This window comes from Homalodisca vitripennis, chromosome 5 (genome assembly GCF_021130785.1).
Source record: "Homalodisca vitripennis isolate AUS2020 chromosome 5, UT_GWSS_2.1, whole genome shotgun sequence".
NCBI classification, from domain to species: Eukaryota; Metazoa; Arthropoda; class Insecta; order Hemiptera; family Cicadellidae; genus Homalodisca; species Homalodisca vitripennis.
This window is the reverse complement of record NC_060211.1, coordinates 139878203-139897490: the sequence shown is the minus strand read 5'-3', so window position 1 is coordinate 139897490 and position 19288 is coordinate 139878203. Positions and strand designations below refer to the sequence as shown.

The 19288-nt window shown below is 30.6% G+C and overlaps 1 protein-coding gene across 1 annotated transcript in view; it reads right to left on the bottom strand.

Moving 5' to 3' along the window:
- LOC124362934 (perlucin-like) overlaps window positions 1–19288 on the bottom strand; it is a 275641-nt gene that overhangs the window by 239003 nt on the left and 17350 nt on the right. The gene's annotated exons all lie outside the window — the stretch shown is intronic.

Sequence of the window (19288 nt, the reverse complement as noted above, 5' to 3'; positions counted from 1 at the left end):
AGCCTTCAGTTTTGTCATTAATTTATATTTTCATCTAGATAACTTCATTACTTTAAGAAGTAATGCTAGTTGGCTTCCGGCCACGCATCTGAGTCAGATTTTGCCGTAGGGCCTTGCAGATTTTGCCTTGCATACCAATTGTGTTTCTTAAGAGACCCTTACTAGTCGTATCCTGTCCGTCCACATAGGTGACCAATCAATACAAGGATCTTATGAAACAGAATAAGGAGGAAATTCGGTACAGAGAAGAACGATTGTATTAGTAAACGATGCAGCGGTCACAGAGGAGAATTGATTTTGCGCTATTATTACTTCAAAGTTTTAGGTCGGGCAACGAATGCGCTAAACACTACAACTAGGTCGGGCCACCGTACTCTGCTGCATTGATATCACATTGAAACCTTATGAAAAATAAATTCCTCTTAAACTATAACCAAAAAACCCCTTTTCATATCAAATCCATGGTGTTTTTATATAATTTGCGGCGGTAGTCAGAATTTTAATGACGGTAAGTTTATGGCCGACCAAACTGATATAGCAAAGTGCACTGATGGTCATTCTTTACTGAACAGACGATAGCAAAGCCGCATCTTCCGATCATTTATGTATACAACTACTAGATAGATAACTGAGCAATTTAAAATTTGTCTTGCCGACTGGGATCTTTGGATCTACCAGACGACAATAAGACGGCAGCTGCAGTAATTACGTATGTTGTGATCGCCTCGTTTTTTTTGTACTTGCTCAGTCAGGTACGTAGTTATACTGAATGTATGCTTAATAATCATGTATATTTTTTACCCGGTGATAAAAGGTTTAAGAATCATGAACTGAGCATGAAGAATTAAAAATGATGAGCAAATCAAGAATTGATTTACTTCTTCTTGCTGTTTGACTCAAATGTCACATGTTTTAATGATAGACTTGTCACATCCGCTCGCAAATTGTAGAAAATTCATTGCTATTCGAGGGTAGGCATAGTTGGTACTTTTATTCTAATAATTTTTAAAATATAGGAATTCACACATTGGTAAAAACCTTTTAAACTATTTGTAAATAGTAATTTATTCAAAGTTTAATATTTACTGTTAAAAACAATCGTTTTTCTCAGGGAAAATATTTATTTGTGATAACTACATTTTTAGTTATATATTATCCAAATACTACTACAAATCTCGATTACATTAAATATGTGCAAAAATGGATCTTGATAAAACAGAATTATTTTTTCTAACACGTAAATGCAATCTTTTTTTAAATCTAACGCATCCTTCCTAGTTTGGCAATTCATACAAACTGTGCAGGATGAACTAAAATAACTAATTCCTCTAAAATAAAGAATGGTGAAAGAATTGCCAGATAAGTTTTTTCAATAAACCGAAATAATCGAACATAATGTGAACACTTACCAACCACTCAGTAGCTATTCTCTCGTTATAACTATAAAGATATTGACGGTATCTAATGACCTCACTTCCATATTAAACTCCCGGGACTATGAAAGGGCTCTGTTCACACAGAAGATAAACAATTGCAGTCCTTCCAGGAACCAGGCTTCTGAATCGTCCTATGCCGGCCCGAAACGAGGGGCAACTACTTATGCTCGGCGCAATCTAGCCAAATTTTTTCCCCCAGAAGTTTTAAAGAATGGTCTACTAACGCCTAATCCATCTTCATTTTGCGTATGGAATAAGACTTTGGGGAAGTTGTGCAAAAAACAAAATGGAGCGCGTCTTTAGACTTCAGAAAAAAGCTGTCAGAATCATTGAAAATTTGAATTACAGAGAGTCGTGTAGGGAATATTTCAGAGAGTTAAGATTGCTTGGCTTTGCCCTGTCTCTATAATTTTGAGGTGATCATGTACTGCAGATCAAGGTGCAATCTTGATTCGTGGCAGGAACGGTCATCAATATGACACTAGAGGTAGGGATAACTTTCGAACTCATCAACGCAGATTGACATTAGCGCAACATCTACCGCAATAAGTTGGTGTCAGATTAATCAACAGGCTCTCTGAAGAAATCAAAATTTCCAATAATCAAAATCGAATTAAAACACGTCTCAATCTCCTTTTGGTGTCCAAGGCTTTCTGCTCTGTTGATAAATTCATGATAAGTCACTGGGATATTTGAGAGTGCTGGATCTGAGGTCAATGCGATTGTGTCTTGAATGATTGTGTGAATTGTGAATATGAGGTTGCGTTAATGTGTAGATAAAATCATGTAAATTTACTTTAAATATTGGCTATTGCGATACGATGTAAAAATTGTTAAAATAATTCAATAAAGAGATTATTATTATTATTATTATTTTATTAACGTTTACAGGTGTGACAAAACGATTTTGTGAATTTTTGTGCTCTTAATTGTCTCAGCGATTCATCATAAACTCGTCAACAGAGTAAAATGCCTCTGGCACCAAAATAGTTTTGAACTGATCTTTAAATTTAGTTGTTTAATACCTTCAGGGAGACTGTTATTAGTCCGACACCAACTTGAGAAGGCAAATTTCTGAAAGCATTTCTTCTGTGTTGTTGGACTCGAAAGTTATCAAGTTACCTCTACTGCCCTGATGGTGAAACCCCCCCTTCCAACAAAGCGCACTTTGATCTGGAGTAAAGGATCACCTTGAGAATATAGAAACCCGACTTTCCCTAAAAGCATCTCTGCATGACTCTCTGGCTCTCAAACCAAAAATCATTCTCACAGTTCTTTTTTGGAGAATGAAGACCCGTTCCAACTTGTGTTTTGCACAGCTATCCAGAGTTTAATTCCATACCCTAGATGAGGATAGATTATGCAAAAATATGCCGTTTTCAAGACTCCGATGGAGCAATACTGTGCCAAGTTGCGAAGAGCAAAAATTTCTGATGCAATTTCTGCACAAGCGTGGTCGATGTGATTATCCCAAGTCAAACCCCGATCTAGCTACATATAAAGGAATTTCGTGGTTTGAGTTTTTATTGTTTACATGTTTTATACTGTAAAAGTTCCATTAAATCTAGAATACAGTAAATGTTTTGCTGATAGTGCTAATATTGACAGTGTCCTGCACTGGGCACCAAAGAAAAAATTTAACTTTTCCTGTAAAGTGACGAGATCTATAATATTTATTGAGAAATTTGTTTAAGGAAAACTGGTAATAATGATTTATTAAAATGTCCTTAGTAAAAAAGCAGCAAAGTATGGTATTGTTTTTGATGGGGAAGGATGGGATTGAATTTAAAACCTTTGATAAATGTTTTATAAGAATTAAATATAGAGTAATATGAAATATTATTATATTGTTTACCGAGACTCGGCCGGCAAAGCAGATTCGGGACGACTCAGACGAATTTCCAATATCGGTTTGCTTCCGGAGTGAAAAAACTCGTAGAATCATCTATTAAAGTCTATAGTTTTATATTTAAATACATCCATGACCTTTTTTATTGATACAAAAAGCCAATGTAGTTCCTAAATCTGGCAATAATACTAAATATGATTGTATAAACCTCCCACATTTTAAATTTGCCGTTCTATAGATCTCCCCGAGATACAAACGGAAAGACACACATTTCTGCTTTAAAGATTTAGTGATAGATTTTATTTAATGTAACATTGTTTATGTACAATTCAAAAATTTAGTTCAAACAAATTTAAAACCTTAGAAATTTATTACATTAATGAATAGTGTTAGTGCTATTGGTTTCAAAATTAGTGAAGCCTGTAACTCGAGGGGCTGGAAAAACTTAATTTATGATTCTTTGTCTGTCTTTCCGAACGACATTCCAATAAATAAATGTGCTATTGACTTGAAATTGTGCATGAAGCTTCACATCTATTTGAGGAACACCGAGTTTCATGATAGTCTGTGTCACTCTATAGAGTTTGGTTAGGCACTAGCCAGAGAGTGGTAATAACACTAATATATTTATTCGTATTGCGCACAAAACTTGTATACAAAATTGTACACTATAGATTAATAATACTTAATTTTTTCTATTGAGTAATTATTTGTGCAGGATATTCATAAAATAAATAATAACTAAAGAAGAAGTTATCAACATACAAAAAGTAAATATTTGATTCGTGAATGCTTAGCTGTTAGCTGTGATATTTTTAGGAAAGGGGTAAATTTATTTAATTAACAATAAATTCTACATTTTCAAAAATAATATTTTGGCCTGACAAATTGCCCCCATGTGCATACTAGTATGTCTAAATTTATTTTAAATCATCAACACACTACAATGATTTTTTTATGTATCAAAGGAATTTTATATTGTGGAAAATTAGCATTTCTTTGTGAAACTCTTTATTTTGCTCGAAAGGTTTTAACAAATACCACACAGTTAGAAAACATTTTATAATACTCTTTTTAATAATATGCACTGTTAAGATATTATAATTGCGTTATCGTATTCAATTCAAGAGTATTGTCTTATTTAGCTGTTCTCTCTGGAGCGGTTCCCTGATATTTATAACTCCAGGCTTTCGCTTTCTAGATAATAAACGTGCTACTCAGAACACTCAACCATTGAAACCGTTGGCCTAACATAATATCAACTTACATGATGTTCCATTCCAATTGGCTAATTAGATAGCAATATAATCAAAAATCTGTCATAAAGCAATCATTTTCCAAACTCCTGCCTATCATGAAAATTTACATTGAACTAAAATCCTAGTTACAGTTAAAATATAGACATGCGTAGATATTAACTACTTCATCATTTAGCTAACGCACTTTTTCCTGTCTACAATGTCATTTACATCGTAAAAAAAATTCAATACTCATGCGATAATTTTATGTAACGCTGTTCTAATGTATTGATTGACTTTACCTACCACGTCATTCATGAGAGGGCGCAAATAAAGCTGATTGAAAAGAGGAAGGAAATTACTTTGCTTGCTCTCAATCTGAAGTATAGGTTAGGTTGCATCTTGAACCTAATGCATAGATGACCACTGCGGTGCTGGCTCGGTATATTCATCACTGCATGACAGATCAGGTTCTATTACTTCGGTGCTCAGTGCACAGTTTTCAGCTCTGCGATCAGAGCAAACAGTGCATTCAGTGCAGGTGCAGGACTCAGAGGAAACTCGCTTCCAGTCTTCTGTCAAAAATGGGGCGAGTGGGCGAGAGAGAGCGAGCAGTCGAATGACAAAGAATGAACATCCGCCCCGCTGACCAATATAGTACTCTTACTACCACTACGACGCGACAACAGTACTCTTGTCCTGCGTTGCCGTGACCGTGGTCAGCACCTCCTGCACTTGGCCAGGGATTTCATTCATGAGTTTTTCTAAAACACTTCAATAACTAACGCTCGCTCCCACGTAACTCTGTGTTGGCAGCCGATCTTTAAGGTTGACTTTTTGATTATTCCTAATGACTGCAATTTTGGGTATTAAAAAATTGTTTAGATTCATCTCATAACCAGAACTAAAAACTGTTAATGATAAAGATATGAATTTTTTAAAGTAGGTGCAAGTAGTTTGGCTGAAGAAAATGTCAGGAATTTATTTATAAAACATTTTTTAACTATTTATATATTTTGTAAACACATTTTAAAGCTATATTTAATCTTAACAAATTTAATTTTCTCAAATCATTAAAATTAAGAAATGTCACGTCCTGAAGTTACTATTTATCTACATACAGTACAAAATTCACTTTTTTATCATCGGCATCGGCCGTTTAATGTGGACTTCATCACAAACATTTTCTCATTTACACATATATTAATCGTAAATCCTGTAATATTGCTGTATTCCTATATTATTAACTTATTCCCGTACGACTTATATTGAGGTAATATGTGAAAAGCTCGTATCTATGATTTGATGTAACTCATTATGTAGTGAGGAAATACTTCCTCCCGTGTTTTAGTAACTTTAAATTAGTATATAGCGGTTTCTTGCAATAAGACGGAAACATTTATATGTTATTTGGAGAAAGGAAATCAAGTATGATCGTTGGATAACATGCAGTTAATTATAAACGAAATGGGTTCAGTGAAAGGTTAACATCGAAAGTTACAGTATGTATTTAACATTTAATGGTAAATAAGAAACAGTATTGTGCATTGGTGTCCCGTAGCGTTTGAAATGTTGACAGAGTTTAAATCCAATCAAATAGGTCTCAGTTCCTTATAGGACATATTTTGGTTAGGGATCATAAGTACTATCAGACACAGAACTTTGTGACACACTTTTAAGAACGCCTTGCTTTAAGATTTTTGCACCAGAATTAGTGCAAACAAATATTCTAAACTCTAGGATGGAATCAGTAATTTAACGCGATTTACTGAGTGTTTATCCATCGTATATACATAACAGAGATTAGGAGCATTTGATAGCGATGCTTCTTTTCCTGGGAAGGAGCGGTGGATTTTCCCATATGATATTTTTCTTATATGGAGTAATCTTCATTCGTTCATAACTGTTACAATATTTTACTATATGTGCTCTATATAGGTTTATTTGGAAAATCTGCCATTTATTCTTGGATTGGTATCCGCAAAGCAATGTTAAGCGACCATCTATCTTATCGCTGATTGCCAGGTTCACATCTTAAGGAAATTCTTTAAAGCTGAAACAATTTTAATTATTTTCATTTCTCATTTTAAATACGTTAAACATTTTTTTAATTTTTGTTAACATCATGTTATTAACCTTAATTATTAAGTAAAAATAACACAAATAGGACAATATTCGTATTGTTTTTGCTAACATTAACCATAACAAAAAAACATATTTACTTTGTAAGTGTTTATTATTTTTCAGGAAAATTTTGATTTAATTAAAACAACCATATACGGAAAACTAAGGCGCGGGCGTTGAAGTTTCAAAATCAAGCAACATTGGAAACCTCTTCTATGTTTATCTCATAAGAGTATATTTAGCTGTTATTACTGTGTCGTGTAGTGTTTAAATCGATAGAAATATCTTGAATTCGTTTTCATGATTTTGAAAGAATTGGGGGGGGAGGGCTTATTAGGCTAGACCCCCTAATCAAGTGCAATGCACATATGAGTAAAGCAGCCTTATTCGGCTTAAGCATTAGGTGTGTAAAAACGTTGATATGTATTAAAAATATATATATATTTTTAAACCTTTTTATCGGTACTTTCACGCCATTCTCTATTTGGGGGCGGTTTCCCTAACACAAAGAAATTTATAATGATAATCATAAAATAATCAATGTGCAAAATTCGCACCTATAATATTTTACAAACAGTTTACATTTAAGAGGCTCTTTTAATTAACAAACTTTTGTAACTGTAGAGACGGAAAATGGAATTTTTTAGCTATTTTATAGACCAATAGGGCGTAGCCCGAAGAGATTTTCGAAATAAGAATATGCATATATTCATCCAAGGAATCCTAAGAATGTCTACGTAAAATTGCAGTACAATGGGTTAAATAGTTAAAGCTTGAAAGCAAAACAAACAAACATAAGCAATTTTCCATTTATAATATTATTAATACCTTCATGTTATATCCAGGCCTAAAAATCATTGATAATAAGGATAATACATTTTACCGTACGTGCTAGAAAAGTGGCTTGTGGGAATATTTTTATTTTATTCATAATAAAATTCTTAAATTATATTTGATTTAAATATAGACATTTTTAAGATATGTGTAACTTTAAATAAGTAATTATTTATGAAAATATATGTTTTCCTTTCCTAAAGTTCTAAATTACGTACAAAAATAAAATTTTGATATCCATCCGGTTTTTTGGTCCTAATTTATGAACTTAACAAATATTTTCTACATTCAATGTATTTAGGTCTTAAAAGCCATTAATCATGCTTTATATCAGATATATTCTACGAGAGTGGTCTGAAATGTTTCCGACCTAACAAACATGACATAATTTGTGAAATAAAACAATCAACATAATCTCCTTGTCACTCTACACACTCCTATCAGCGATACCATCTCTGTAACCCATAAAAAATTGTACTCGGAATATTTCTCTGAAAAAATAATTGTTCACAAAGGTTATTGCCTCTTCATTTGACGATCACATTGTCCTCCGAGCGCAATTTTGAGATAAAGGAACGAAAGGAATTCGCTTGAGACTGGATCTGGTAAGACGGATGGTTTAAGCAGTTAAACCCGTAATTCATGGATTTTTCGCCATCATATCCGCTAAGGGGACGAGAAGGTTCGCAGACTTAGTGAAACATTATATTTCACAATGTGGGCGTTTCTTTAAAAAATGTCTACCTTTACCTTGTCAAGTAATGATGGATAGTATGCTCCTGTAATGGTTTTCGTTTTTGAAGCTAATCTATTAAATTTAATTCTATTAATATCGCATAAACAATCGTCATGTCTTTCCTAACCAAAGAAGCAGCATTTTTTCTTTTTTTTGAGTCTGTTCCCCTTTTGTAATTTTTTTCGGGTGTATAATGGTGTAGTCAAGTTTTATCTACAGTAATTAATCAGCGCATTTGGATTATTTTAACCTGAAACTGCGCCAGAAGAGCGTTGGAAATTTTCATCCTCGAACCTTTATGGTCCTAAACGTGAGCAAAAGCGACATTAAACGAGCGGACAGCTTTCTCATGCCTAAATGTTGATATATTTTTCACTTTAATTCGGTGGTCGTCTAGCACCATTTGGTTAACTCTGTCGATGATTTCATGGGTAGTTGCAGTTTTTGGACGTCCCGAACGTTTCATCGTCTCTCAAGATCTTATGGCTATTTTTAAATGAAGCAGCCCAAAATTTCACTGAGGTAAATGATTGTGCAGAGTTTCCATACACAGAATCCAACTCATTTTTTATTTAATAAGGCGTATTGCCTTTCAAACACTAATAGTTAATGGCAGCACGATAATCGTGTCCATATCACAAAAACACTCACATCAACTGACTCGACTGTTACATGAAACGGCACGTCGAAAATAGCTAAAGCTTTTTTTAGTAACTGTCAACAGACGAAATTCAGTAGCTTTTGTTAACGAACCTTCCATCTTCACGTTCAGAAAGCAAACTTTTCAGACCACACTCGTATACTATTAACTATCTCCGATATGTTTAATACAGAATTATACAGAATTAGAATGTGAAAAGATCTATGTTGCTTTTATGTACCATCTTTTAATGCAGAGTATAACGGAGAGTTGGCTTTACCATCTGTGAATGTAGAGTGTGAACATACCTTAGCTATATTTTATGGTTTTATATTATGCTATATGGAGATATGCTTGTGTAATATCTCATTGTGTAATACCAAAATATTTCTTCCCAAATTCAGTAACTTTAAATTAGTGCTCAGTGGTTTCTTGCAATCAAACATTTAATATGTAATTTGAGGAAGTAAATTCTTTTATGATTGTTAAATAAAATACAACCATAACCAGTATAGGCTAAAGTAGTGAAAGACTAACATCACATGTTACATTCGATATTTACAAATTAAAAGGGCCAATAAAAAGGGGTAACATAAGAAACAGTATTGCGCATTGGCCTTCTGTATTCTTAAAATTGTTAAAGGTCCCAATGACCTAAGAAATAGGCGAATTTAATAAAATAATAAAATTTGTGCGCACTTATATTTATAAAACATTTAGGAAAAAGGAATAAATTTTAAAACTTTACAATTAAGTGCAGTTCCTGAGAAACTAGTAATATTTTACAAGATGAGCTCAAGATTTTGTCCACAATAAATTGACATGTTAAGACATTATTTGTAATAAACTTGGTATAATGTTTCTTTTTTAGCTTTTAGTGAATTCAACTCCCTTCAATATCACTTAGTTATAATTAAATTTTTTTATGGCATATTATTATACAATGTACAACTTTTATTTTTCATTTCATTCCGTATTTATAATTTTAGGAGAAAAATATGTTTGCTGGTTATCTTATAGTAATAAATGGGTAGATGTAATTCAGCAGTTAGTATAGAATTAGTAGGCCTATACGTGTATACATTCCTGGTATCATATTCGAAAATTAGTTTAATTAAAAACAATTCTTAGATTTAAGTTCATCATTGATGATTGGTGTATTATTTTTAAAATGATTATAATGTAGAATGTTTACATTCTTTTAGTGTGTTAGGGTGATATATGTGATGTAGATGTTTAAAATTTTAAAATAAAAAATATTTTGAATAGTGCTTTAAAGTTTATAATGTTCTGGCAAATAAAGCTGTTATTTTATCTATTTCAATGCAATCCTTTCGCTGATTTGCTGGCCACACAACTACCCAGCAATAATTGAGACGCTTGAGGCATAATATTCTCCATGTGTAAACCAGCCACTGTCAATTAACTTTTATGTTAAATTTCACTACAGAAACGCGACCCATTAACAAATTAAAAAACAGTATTATGAACAAAATGCACAGCATAGATAAATATTACTTACATTAAAACATGGCGCATTACCATATCTATTTATAATTGTAAATATAGAAATAGTTTAAACTGAAAATATTTTTAAAGCGTATGATTTAGAAAATGTCATTTTATTGAAATATATGTTTAATATTATGAAATACAATAAATGTCTGTGGGTAATAAGGAGGCCACAGATCAGATGCAAACAGCAATTTATGTTTTAATATTAATGATAATCCAAGATATTCTGTTACTTTCACCCAAGGTAATATTATTGATTACCTTAAAATGAAATAAAATATGTGAAATGAATGCTTTACAACTTGGAGTTTTACAAACGAAAGGCAAGTACAGGTCTTTTCAATATATTACAATCAAAAGGCAGATGCAGGTCCCTTCCCCTCTTTCTCCCACCACCAACCACAACGACCCGCGGATCAACATGTACCGCTTAATTGTACGGTGTATAAAAAGGACCAACATGGACCGCTCATTACACGCGGACCAGCATGTGGACAAAAGTTTTTTATATATTAAAAAATATTAGCATACATTTATCAAGCAAGTTATAAAACATAAATGTATGCTGAGAACAAATTCATAACACGGTTATATGAAGGTTTAAATAGGGGGCTTGATGGACCTGCATGGGTCCGCTGTATAACACAGGACCATCAAGTGCCTTGTTTCCGTAAATATATATATATATATATATATATATATATATATACGTTGCAGTAGGCTCCATTTACAAATTCAAGAACATTCATAAAAATTATTTTACAGAGTATTGGAACACTCTCACTACATAATTTAGGCTATTTTTACACAGACGAAGAGGATCCAAACAATAACAGATATCCATGCATTTTTCGATCACTGCTTAGAAAATTTACATAACATTCATAACGGATAATACACAAATTTATATGGGTGAAGAGAATACGTGAAATTATTAATGTGATAGTCTTAATATATCTGGAGGTAAAAAATTATTAAACTATAGTAAGACAATAAACTATTCCCATATCTTCTGGAGCAACTTTTAGAAACCAAGTCAATAAAAGACAAGAAAATGTCTCTCTAAATGTCGGTGTAGAGAGTTAATGAATATAGAAACCAAGACACGTACGAAAGGTTTCATTGTCCATTGTCCAACAGAGTGGTCCCTTTCCGTTCGCTGTTTTAGTGTGTTCTAGATTACAGTCCAATTACCCTTTTTCTCATAAATTGACACTAATAACCGATTACAGTTCACCTATTACTGCTCCTTTGTGTTACCAATAACTCTGTCTTTCCATTACCTATATCAACGAAAGGTTTCCGTGGTTTATTACATTACGTTTTCTTTATTATAGATACGATATTTCGATTTGTAATATTTAAAAACAATTATTACTGGAATTAATAAACAATCTGTGTAATTTAATTGCATTTTACCATAAACCAATTGCATGTAATAATTGAGTGAGCGTCACAAAAACTCAAACAATTTTAAACATTTCTTATATGTCAGTTTTTTCTAACTGTCCGACTGTCCACATTTCATCTTAAAAAGGAACAGACCTACACTCTTGAAATTTTGCATTAAGCTTTATATGTGGAACATTGGGTACAATATTGGAGCATGTTTTCTTCATTGTCTGTTATACATACTTTTATTCTCTACCAAAACTACTAATCTTGGTAATAGATTTACTTCTTAGAGAAAAACTAATCTTTCAATATAATAAAATGTAGTTGTGTACTTCTAAAGTTTAAACTGTCGCTCGTAGAACAAACCAGTAATAAACTACGAGCAAGTATTGTAAATTAAAGATTAAATTAGTATTACTAGTGCTAGTACTACCAATACCTATTAATTTGCAAAATTTATTATTTTTGCACTATATTCTATGTATCGTTAGTTAGAATTTTAAAATTATTTTTGAACATTCATGCGACGTTTAATATAACCTTATTGAAACATTGACATATAATGCTTTGATTTTCAGTATAAATTGACTGAGGTGTAGTAGATCCTGACAGGTCCATATTTTCAAACATAAATTAAAAGTAATAAAAAGCTTATGTTCTTGGACGACTTAAATTTTGTATTTAAAATGTTATTATACCATATCTTACTTCATATAGTATAAAATTATTTGTTAAATTAAAGTTTATTAAAATACAAAAATTAATTCACAATAAAACAATAACTTTACCAGAGCAGTATAACATGTACGTGACTTAACTGGAGTCTGAGATATTACACAAATTGTGAGTCCCTCCTGTCATTACAAAAACACAACACTATACCTTTGAGCAAATAGTTTTCTTACAATTACTTTCACCGTCAATTAAAAAAACAATATTTTTATGCGAAACAACTTCATTGTTGTATTATTTGTTACTATACATTTCATATGATGGTACAAAATGTAATATTATGTGTATTGTATATAATATTTTTACGTACTAGAGCACTGTGCGTTTTTAGTGAGAAAAACTTTAGCATCATATATGATAGTTTATTTAGTCTCGTTAAACCATAGAATTTTACTGAAAGTACTTGCCTATACAGGCTACTATACTCAGATTATTCGTGTTTAATAGACTTTTATATTGAAGCACCCAAAGTTTTTTCATTGTTTCATAAAAGGCTTATTTGAGGTAACATGAAAAATTTTGCGAGTTTATCTCACCTATTGCTGATTGTTGGTCATAAATATTAACATAAACATGTTAATTCTTGTTCTGGTAATTTTTCTTTGCCATCCTTGTTGCCTACAAGAACAATGTAAAAATGATGGCTAATACTCCACCAAATCCCATACAGTAACAACTAACATCATCGAAATCAATTTTGGCTAAATAAAACAAAAATATAAATAAAAATGTTTTTTATGAATATATAAATATGTTAATTGTTTTCTGATATTTTCTCATTGTTAACATGGTTGTCCACATCAATGTAAAAATTTTCGAAAATACTAAACGAAATCTCATACAGTGACATATACCATCATCAAAATCAATTTTGCTTATATAAAACTAAATGTCAGTGATTTTTTAATATGTCACTTTGTTTTAGGGATTGTATGTAGACAGGCTGATAAGACGAAAAATAAAATAATCCATTTCCTTAAATAATAAAATTTAATAATACATTAAACGTTAATTTTCATTTTACTTATTTATTTTTGTGGTATAGCTTATTTGCTTTTCTAGCACATATATTAAGCTTTATTGTATATATTTCATTTTATTCTAAGTGTCCTTTGTTGCAATTCTTTTGTGATAAAAAGATAATATACAATGCAACGCAAAAAAGGCCTGATATATCAATTCCTAAAATCTATTATACTGTGTAAAAACTGATACATTTTTATGCCTAAACTATTTAGTCATTTGTTTTTTGTTTGAACGGTACTATTTAATTATAAAATCTCACTAAATTTAATACGTATAAAGCCACACACAGACTGTTTTTGTGATATGCTCTTGTGATAGTCATGGTAGAAAGATGTATATAAATTATATGCAACTAAATAAACTCAGTATGTTGCTCTCAATCATTTTAGGTTTACTAGTTTACACACACAAATTATTATATCCTATTTTACTAAATTATATAATATAAACCAACTAAACAAACGTTGAAAATGAAGCGATTTAATTTTAATATTAGTTCATAAAATCTCCTATTTATGTGTAGTTTTATTTGTATGTATTATACATTTTGCTATTAAATTTGTGTTTTCTAATTAATCTTTGTGGATTAAAGAGTTCAGCAGTGCATCAGCAGATTGCCCATATTGATATTCCAACAATCAGTTTACAACTTATATGGTTTACCAATACCGATACAGGTTACAGCTTATTTATATAAACGTATACAAATTATAAATTTCATAAATAGTGGTCAAGAAGATAATAATCCACGATAAGACGGAACAAGTCTTTTTCGATCCTCTTACCCAGAAATGTTATGCTAAAGTTCAGTCTCATATAGGGGGTAAGTTGGTACTTGAAGGAAGAGCCAGACTCTCAAACTTCAACTGCATACATTGAGTGTACTGCAAATACTGTTTTAGACAGAATAGGAGCCTAAACTTAACATCTAAAATGTAAACGTACATACTTCTCATGTAATGTTTAAAACTTAATTTTGAATTTCGTTTTACATTTAATTGGTAGAATGGTAGCGATGCCCACTATTTGAGGAGCTGGAGAAATGTAATATCTGTCTGTGCATACAGGTACAATGTCTCGAAAGCAAGCCAACAAATAGACTTGAAATTTTGCATGAACTTTTTATTCTTTATGAGCAACATTGTGTTTGATGATCATGCATGTTTGTGATTATTATTACACTGGTATTTTATGTAAACTGTAACGTGTAATGTTTACAGAGGGTTAAATAGTTTACTAAAAAAAGTTTCAAAGGAAGCTTTTTTAATCTAACTAACATGTTATGCCAAGAGGCACAAATTAAACGGATAAGGAGCCATTTGGCGGGAACCAGCCCAGCCAGGTAAGACACACCACTGAGTTTAGTATAAGTCCGCTGGCTAAAAAAACGACGGTGCGCCTTGAAAACACAATCTCTTTCTCTCTCCGTCTCTTTCTCTCCGCCCCAGTATACGGCGCGCTAAGGTTCGCTTAAGTCGTAGCCGTATTGTATATTCATATAGTTAGTCTACTACACTTGTATTTTAAAACATATTCAGCAAATTGCCTCTTTAAAAATACTTAATCAATTATACACAGTATGTTGAACGATATTGATTAGTTTATTCTATATAGGGAAATAATCTGATATAGATAAATCAGTACATGAATAAGAATTAATACTGTTGCTAGTACCGAGGAGTTCGCGATTGGTTTTTATTAAGTTTATTGTTTTATTTTAAGGGTACGATGGTAACAGCGTTCCTGTTTTCGAGCATAATACGAGCTACGGGCAATTTCTAACGGAATATTTTATGCGTTTAGTTTTCATTTAGTTGCCCATTCTTTTCAGGCCTCTGGGTCACTTGACAAAATTTGGCACTAGTGGTCATTAGATTCTAGAATGATTCCGATTTAGTTTTTATTTAAGAGTCGATTCTTTTCGAGGATGCTGTTCTATCCGGTGTCCTAGGGTAAGTAGTACTATAAAAATATGCCTACTCGACTATTAAAAAACATGGTTGCAAAGAGAAATAGCATTGTAATTAAATTAGAAAACAAAATTATTACAACCTTGTAAGATTGAAATAAGTAATATTTATCCATAGAGAAAAAAAGAAAATGTCGTTAAGTAAATTATTGGAACAGAAGGTTACAAGATTTTACTTCAACGCACTCTTGCATTGTGGTATCCTTACCAGCTGAAGAGAAATTTTATTATTTGAAAACTGATATAAAACCTAACATACAGGAAAAAAAATGTATCATAACGCATAATTTTTCGGGAAAGATGTCTTTATATTTATCAGAATTTAAAATCAAACTTCTTTTGTACATAGACAAAAATGATTTCTATAATATTGTATGTCCCACAACTAAGTAGTCTGACACAATTAATTTCTCTTATATCTGTCTGGAGATTGTAAACTATATTTTCTGTAAAATGTTAAGGTTGTATATTTTTTACCGGACGTATAGAAAATTAATTACTTTATATATATATATATATATATATATATATATATATATATATATATATATATATATATATATATTTGAATGAAAAACCCTATAAATAAACTGTGACTGTATTTTCCAATATTTTTTAAAACAAATTTAATGAGAACAATACAATATCAATGACCAACTTAATATTTTAATGTAAAACGATTAGATACATAAAAAGCGGAGTGGAAGTAAATACTCGATAGAAGAGAACCAAATCACGTACGAAACGTCTCGTTGTCCAACAGAGCGGTCTCTTTCCGTGTGCTGCATCGATTTGTTCTAGATATCAGTCGAATTACCTTCCACTTCCACGAAAAACAACCGCCCTAAACTTTCCAATGAACTCCCTTTATGCAATAATTATTCAAAAATCATTTTTATTTGAAAGTTGAAGTTTTTATATCATATTACATATCACACTTATAAGAATAACATTATACGTTTTGTAATAAATTTTGATTTCTTAACCAAAAACATAACAGAAAAACAGTAAAATATTGAACATATCGTTAATGTATTCTTTTTAATAGTAACATATTTATTGGTAATACTAATGTGATCTCCTTAAAAAATAACTTTTCAATTCAGCAAATTAATTAAAAACATAATCGAATACAGTACTACTAAGGTAAAAATACATTGTTAATATTCACTTGAATAAAGTAGGTTGACTATCAGATGTATCAGAAATAGTTGACACATAAAAATAATTTGATTGATTTCTTTATATTCTTCCTTTATCCCAGTCCTCAGCTTTATTAATAACACCATTAAAGTTACTATTCCAAAATATTAAAGGCTAGTTTCCAAATGAATAGGAAAGTATTCTTGCGAAACTAATATGGTGCAAGCAAAGCAACGTGATTGAGAAGTACACTGCAGTACTCAATACTTAATTTATATTATTATTGTTTACTTTATACTATTTTGCCACAGTACAGAAATACATTGGTTAATACTTTACTTCTTTCATTGAGGTTATATACATTCATCTGTTTTTCTGTTTGTAAACTGACATTTAAAGAATAAAATAATGATTTTCTATTTATCTCGGGAAGAACTGAGGAAATTAAAAGATCCTAAAAGTTGTAAAGTTCAACATGCTGTTTGTTTTTATATACTTGAGAGGGCACTGACAGCTAATCACACTCATTATATAGAACATAAATGCAAACGAATGAATTTTTGGGTTAAACCGTTGACATGAAAAATATCAATTAGTTAATAGTTAATGTAATGAAAATAACTAAAACCCTTTTAAATTAAAACTTTTTTATTACATACACGTGTTTCGGTTTTTAAAACCATCTTCAGTGTAACATTAACCTCTAAATAAATAAATAAATAATAAACAATGAGATATACACATGTGGACCTTTTAAACATATGTTAAATTTAAATGACACAGTTGTAATTTTCTTATTAGTAATCTGTATTTAATATTTTAATTTTTTCAAAAATTGGATTTGTCTTATTTTTCAGATTACTATTTAAAATGTTATGAGGATCTTTATTATAATTTAGATAAATGTGTAATTCTTCTTCTTTTGTGTTTAACTTCTCTCCTTTCCTTTCGATATCTAAAATTTCCATGTTCTTTTCAATATTTGTGTAGTTATGGTCAGTCTCCAATAGGTGTTCAGCAAAATTTGATTTTATTCTAGACATGTTATTTGTTTTTAAAGCTTGTATGTGTTCTTTAAACCTTTTATTAAAATTTCTTCCCAGTTTGCCCAATATAATAGCTTTGACAGTCACTACAGTTAATTTTGTATACTCCAGATTGTTTGTATAATTCCTGTTTGTCATCATTTTGGTTGACTTGTTTTTCAAATAAGTTTAAATGTATTATTTCTTGTTTGGTGACTGATGGAGAATTTTGAATTTTTGAAAGGTTTTTCGAACAGCTTTGTTTAATTTAGTATTGAATGGTACATATATATATTCTTGAATTTCTGTAGTATTATGATTAGGTAGTATTTTGTTGGTTTTTTATTAATTTTTCTTGTTTTCTTCTTAATCATTTTGTCTACAATTTGGGGTTGATATCCATTTTTGACAGCTAGATATTTTATTATTTTTATTTCTTTATTTTTATTTTCATCACTCATTGGTATATTTAACATTCTGTTTACCATTGAGTGAAATGCTGCTGCTAATTTGTAAACAAGATGTTAAATAGTATATTTAATGGTAAACAGAATGTTAAATATACCAATGAGTGATGAAAATAAAAATAAAGAAATAAAAATAATAAAATATCTAGCTGTCAAAAATGGATATCAACCCCAAATTGTAGACAAAATGATTAAGAAGAAAAACAAGAAAAATTTAATAAAACCAACAAAATACTACCTAATCATAATACTACAGAAATTCAAAAATATATATATGTACCATTCAATACTAAATTAAACAAAGCTGTTCGAAAAACCTTTCAAAAATTCAAAATTCTCCATCAGTCACCAAAACAAGAAATAATACATTTAAACTTATTGAAAACAAAGTCAACCAAAATGATGACAAACAGGAATTATACAAACAATCTGGAGTATACAAAATTAACTGTAAGTGACTGTGAAAGCTATTATATTGGGCAAACTGGAAGAAATTTTAATAAAAGGTTTAAAGAACACATACAAGCTTTAAAAAACAAATAACATGTCTACAATAAAATCAAATTTTGCTGAACACCTATTGGAGACTGACCATAACTACACAAATATTGAAAAGAACATGGAAATTTTAGATATCGAAAGGGAAAGGAGAGAAGTTAAACACAAAAGAAGAATTACACATTTATCTAAAATATAATAAAGATCCTCATAACATTTTAAATAGTAATCTGAAAAATAAGACAAATCCAATTTTTGAAAAAATTAAAATATTAAATACAGATTACTAATAAGAAAATTACAACTGTGTCATTTAAATTTAACATATGTTAAAAGGTCCACATGTGTATATCTCATTGTTTATTATTTATTTATTTATTTAGAGGTTAATGTACACTGAAGATGGTTAAAAACCGAAACACGTGTATGTAATAAAAAGTTTTAATTTAAAGGGTTTTAGTTATTTTCATTACATTAATATAAATAGATAACCCTATAAGTGGAGTTAATAACATAGTTAATAGTTGTTTATCTGTTTAGCAAGCAAAATTAGCAGTTCAAACTTTTATAATTTTTTTCAACAACTTAAATTGTAAGTTCAATTTAAAATGTTACCTGTGCTCTTGAAGGTATACAATTGGAGTAAAACATTTGGAGAGCA